This window comes from Mycteria americana, chromosome 1, assembly GCF_035582795.1.
Source record: "Mycteria americana isolate JAX WOST 10 ecotype Jacksonville Zoo and Gardens chromosome 1, USCA_MyAme_1.0, whole genome shotgun sequence".
In the NCBI taxonomy this organism is placed as follows: domain Eukaryota; kingdom Metazoa; phylum Chordata; class Aves; order Ciconiiformes; family Ciconiidae; genus Mycteria; species Mycteria americana.
Window position 1 is genome coordinate 149,736,387 of NC_134365.1, and position 6,211 is coordinate 149,742,597.

A 6,211-nucleotide genomic window follows, 5' to 3' on the forward strand; every position below is an offset into this window, starting at 1 on the left:
ACAGTACTTCACTATATATGTGTATACATACATACAGGCAAGTTACTAAAATATAAAAATATAAAATAATATGTTATGAATATGCTTTTATATATAAATACGTTGCCAATATATGTATTATATCTATATATAAATATACATAAAATATAAGATATCCCATAGGATGAAGCTTATTAGGTTAAGTTATAATAAATTCCATAGAATATTTCCACTTTCGTAAGACAATAGTACATTATGGTTTAGTTAACCAACTAGCCTCTCCTTACTAAAAACTGAGTTTGATGAGATTCTCAAATGCTTCTAAAAGCATGCATCAGAGGAGGCGGCCTTCTTTGAGTCTCCTTCTCTGCACCTATTCAGGACCACAGACAAAATGTCTTTGAGATAATTACAGCACTTGGGTAACATGTACGAGTAACATTAGTAAAGAACCACACATAATTTTCCTTTATTTATATCCAATTTAAAGTATTCTGCAGATTCTAATTTTTCTTCTATTTTAAGCAACTTGTGAAAAGGTAACAACTCTTTTTATTCTTTTGTTCATATAGTCAACAGAAAAGTACAAGTAAAAATAAAACTATTGATTTTCTTCTTTTCTTCTCTCTTCTTTGCTTTTTGGAAGCAAAATATCACTTTGCTTATTAAGGTTCCTAAATTAAAAAGTATTTCCAAAACTGTAAGTCCATGTAAGGACATCTCCCAAGCCTGAGGACAGAATATCTGTAATTTAAAATGCATTTCCAGAGCAGTAGTCTGTTTGTGCTCTCTTTTCTTCATCTGGAGAGCCATAATTTCATGGTCAAGGCAGAATCAAGTCACGGATGCCATTGACTGGATGGTGAGTTAAATCACAGAATCACAGAATCGTATAGGTTGGAAAAGACCTTTAAGGTCATCGAGTCCAACCATAAACCTAACACTACCAAGACCACCACTATACCATGTCCCTAAGCACCTCATCCAAACGGCTTTTAAATACCTCCAGGGGTGGTGACTCAACCACTTCCCTGGGCAGCCTGTTCCAATGCTTGATAACCCTTTCAGTGAAGAAAAGTTTCCTAATATCCAGTCTAAACCTCCCCTGGCGCAACTTGAGGCCATTTCCTCTCGTCCTATCACTTGTTACCTGGGAGAAGAGACCGACCCCCACCTCTCTACAACCTCCTTTCAGGTGATGTAGAGAGCGATAAGGTCTCCCCTGAGCCTCCTTTTCTCCAGGCTGAACAACCCCAGTTCCCTCAGCCGTTCCTCCTAAGACTTGTGCTCCAGACCCTTCACCAGCTTCGTTGCCCTTCTCTGGACACGCTCCAGCCCCTCCATGTCTCTCTTGTAGTGAGGGGCCCAAAACTGAACACAGTATTCGAGGTGCGGCCTCACCAGTGCTGAGCACAGGGCGACGATCACTTCCCTACTCCTGCTAATGCTGCAGGGCTGTAATGGTGACAGATGCTCATGCCACAACCTGGATGGGAGGGTGAGTACACTGTGGCTATTTTCATCCTCTGAAGTACCAGCAGACTTAAGTAACGGGGCTCGTAAATTCAAAGAGTTAGTGAAATGGAAAAGAAACATTTATTACTCAAGTCTAAAACACGACGCGTTGCCTGAACCATCAGCAAGTGCTTGAGCCGGGCTGTGACGAACGGCTGCATGACAGCCACAGCAAAGGCACCTCTGCTGCCCAGCGGCTCCGGGGCTCCCCTGCCAGCCGGACCCGCACGCTGGTTGCAAAACACCCCCTGCTACCACCCATTGGGAAACCAAACCAGAGTTAAACACAAACACGAGGGTGAGCAACTTTTGGTCAAGGGCATCTGCCTTACATAGGGAGAACTAGTAAGGAACCGGCCCTAGAAAAGAACAGACATGGATGATACATATATTTTTAAAGTAAATGCCCACTGGGAGGTGACAGATAAATACGTATTGCGGGCTGTGGCATATCTAGTCAATTATTAAACAGGCTTGGGATGTCTCAGATTCACACTGTCACGTTGCAATAGCAATGGCAGGAGTGCAAATCAATACCTTCAAAGCCTCAGCTGTTATATACATGCCCTGTAGCATCTATAAGCTACATGGATTCAGAGGTGGGATCCTACAGTCTCTATATAAATTATGGATGCCATAACTCAGATCCCCAGCTGTGGCCCACTGGCATAGCTCCGCTGCATCCAGCTGCACTCAGGTGAGGGTGTATTTTTTTTTATCCAAATGTTTATATGCCATACGTCACTAGTTCTGAATAGCAAAGCCACCGGGGGATAAATAGCCACATAATGGAAATGTTAGCTTGAAACATGCAGGCAAGTATAAACACGTTGCCTCTGGCAAAATTCAAGCAAATAATATATTATATTTCTGACAAACCAGAAATGTGTTGTTGTCCCATCCCAAACCTTAGCAGCCAGTTTTCTAGAGAATAAAAACGATTAAAAAAAAGTTAGCTCCACCATAATGTCAGAGAAGATTTGTGTGACGGATTTGTGACATCTGAGGTCACGAAGAGTGTTTCCACTGGGTGTGCCAAACATTTGGGGACAGTAATACATGGCCAGGGTATACATCTCCTCACTTAGGGAAAACAGAAGGACACTGAACCCTGATGAGCTCTCTCCTTGCCAGCCACGCATCTTGAAGCAAAGTCCTCGCTCCCCTTCTGACCTCACGTGGCCATTCTTCAGGTCTACCATGTTTTTGCTGTTTTCTAAGGTTATTTTAAGAATTAGTGTGTCTTTCCAAAAAGTGGCCCAAGACCTGGGGGAGGCAGCCCGCCACCGCTGTGCTTTTGGGGATGTCTCTTGCAAGGGCGCAGCACGGGGCGCAGGGCTGGAGTGCCAGCTTGTGAGAAGGAGGCAGGTCCTTGGCCAGCATTGTGTGATTTGATATACTACTTATATAGAACTTGTTTAGCATAACTTGCTTAGCATTAGTAGCTAAATTTGCTGAAGCCTTAGGCCGCAAGCTGTGAACTTTCACGTAGATATGTTGAACTTTACGTAGTCAAGTAAAAGAAGGCCCCAGAGCTGGTTCAAGCCAGAAGATAAGGAAGCTACATTCATTAACAGGAGCTGCAACCTTAGAGATAAGAAAAAAAATGGCCCGCCTAGAGACAATGAAGAACGGGAAGACCCCAGACCCTAATGTTACTACTGGTCCGAACTGTCCCATGAGGGGTGGGGAATTTACATTGTAAGGGTATAATTGCCCAGGGATTTCTTTGTTTGAGGTCCCTCTTCGGAGGCACCCAGCTCGAGCTGTAGCGCTATTAATAAAAAGTACTTTTATAGAGGAATCTATCTTTCGGCTTATCAATTCAGCAGAAACCTAGATTCGAACCCTGTTATGGTGGCTGGCACGCATAATTTCCATAACACCAGGTCCCACCACCGCTGCCGGAGTTGTCCCTGGACGGCTCCCCAGTGTCGCCTGCGGGAAGAGCTGGCTGCTTCGCTGTGGGAGAGCTGCCAAAGAGATCCAGGCGGTGTGCGGGGAGGAAGGCTGTTCAGGTAAGAAGAATTTGGAGTGAAGCAGAAAGCGACCCGAGGTGCAGGTCAGAGGTACCCGGGGTGGAGAAGACACCGGCTGCAAGTACCAGCGGCCTCTGCCTCCTGTGCAGGAGCCCAGAGACTCTGATGTCCCCAGCAGGGACATAGTTATTTTAAATTATAGTCATAGTTATTTTAAATTACAGTAAATAAATCCTAGAAATTTGGGTCAGATGGGCAATATTGGTTTTGCAGTGGGGGGACTGTAAGGCTTTTATAAAAACTGCATCTCAACTCAGCATGCAATTATAAGGATTGGGGAACTGTGTAGACCTTTCAGGGTCCAGAGCTTACGAGTGGATATACCTCAGGTTTTCAGTTCAAAAGGCAAGTTTCCAGCCTGAACCCAGGGCTTGAAGTGACTTTCCCAGGGCCACGCTGGCTGACGCGCAGGAGGAGGAGGCAGTGGCAGCCCTCGCCGCAGTCACTATGTTGTCCAAACACGAGCTGTGACGAGGACCACGAGGCATGGCCGCCCGCCCAGCACCAAGGGTGCGGGAGGAGTTTTATGGCTGCTATTACCAAGGGGAGATTTGTTCACCTCAAGGGATGAATGGGCACCTGCTTCCTTAACCTGAGGACAGTGGGGGGGTGTTGGCAGGCGGTGGAGGGGACTGAAAGGAGTTGCGAAACACTTGGCAGGCAGTGTGCTGGTGGCCGGGTTTTCGGAAATATGTTCGAAAGTCAACAGATCGATTTTTAGCAAACCTTGATTTTAAGCAAATACTGAAGCTGAGACTTAGCCACTTGCTTGAATGTTTTGCTGAGTGACAGTTTCCACTGGAGCAATATCAGCATGAAAAAAACCACCGATAAAAAAAAAACCAAACATGCAAAAACACAGCTGAGATACTGGCCCCCGCTGAGCATCCGACGGCTGCTGGAGATCCCTTTGCACCCCTCTGCAAGCAGGGCGCTGCCCTGCTTAGGTTCTCACCAAACCTAGCTGTAGGCAATCACATTAATTTCTACCTTAAAATTTACGATGACATATTTATTGGCGTGGAGGAAAGTTGCTTTTCCTTTTAAACTCTTCCTTTGCTGTTAGAGAAACGCCGGTTTTCACCGGCTCACCACCCATCACAAGATAACTCTATTTTCTTTCCTAAATACATGAACTCGGAGAACTGTTCTATCTATATCTCCCCTTTTTCCTTTCGTATAACCTATTTTAACAATACCTTTAGGCAGGTTTTCAATCTTTCAAGCTTTTTCCTCAGTGTCTGTAACAAAACCTCTGGTATTAATACATTCATCATACAAGAGATTCAATTAAAACATGATACTTAAGAGCAGAGAAAAAAAACAGAGGCCAAAGTTTACCCTTGGTATGACTATAACTGCAACTGCTTGTCACTTCCCTGACGTAAACAGAGATTTGATTGTTTGCTCTGGAGCTAAATTTTATCTTCCTGAAAGCTTTGCTTAAAATCTATGACGGCCTGCAAGTTTAATAGCTGTGGGACGAACTGCTGACAAAATCCAGCAGCTTTGAATTGGCACCCACCAGCACAGCTGGTGTTCAGTGAGCACTTATGCTTGGATCTGGAGTCTCAGCTGCAGAGCGGGGCTGCTGAGCTTTCTCATTTCCAGTTTCCCCAAGGATCTGCTGAAGTCCATCACTAAGTTAAATCACCCTGTGTTCTGAAGACTCAGCAGGATTCACATCCTAGAGGAGCAGTCTGCATCACTTCTCCTCCTCTGTTAGCAAGGGCAAGATTTACCACACTGCTGGCAGTCGTACTGTTTTCCTCTTCTTTTTTTTTTTTCCTTTGCATTTTATGTGTGGTTCTTTTCACAGTGGAATGCTAGAGATACCTGGTTTATCAATTTATTATGAGATTTTATAAGCCCAAAATGTCTGATGATAAATTGATAAATATTACCTGAGCTTATAACAGTATTTTTTCTATATTGGACTTTTCCCAGCAGAGACTTTTTTCCACTTTCCTTCTTCCTTCCCATGCCCCTTCTAGATGAGCTAAGATACAAGAAATACAGCTGAGACTACGTGAGTGCGGAGAATAGAGAGGGAATATGACAGCACAATGGGTGTTTATTCCCCTTCCTATCCCTCTCAAATGTCAGTACATTCAAAAGCATGTATCCAAAGAATCACAGCTGAACCGAACAACAGCAATTTACACCTTTTATTCCTATGTCGTATAAGAATATTCTATTTCTAGTAGGCAAAGAAACATGAGGAATTAAAGTAATTTAAAAAAATCTAAATTTAGGGAAATCATTTCACATGAGAGGAAGATCTGCCCTTTTCTCTCTCCAATATCATGAGATGCACTAAAATTCCTACTGGTATTACACAGCCTTGTGGATTTGGGAAAGAAAATGCAGGGGTTCTGGGGATATAGAGAAAACCCAAATACTCAGAAACATTCCTCTAGCTGAGGTAGTGTGCTGGTTTTGGCTGGGGTAGAGTTAATTTTCTTTATCATAGCTACTATGGGGCTATGTTTTGGATTTGTGCTGGAAACAGTGTTGATAACACAGGGATGTTTTAGCTATTGCTGAGCAGTGCTTACACAGAGCCAAGGCCTCTTCTGCTTCTCACCCCACCCCACCAGTGAGTAGGCTGGCGGTATACAAGAAGTTGGGAGGGGACATAGCTGGGAAAGCTGACCCCAACTGGCCAAAGGGCTATT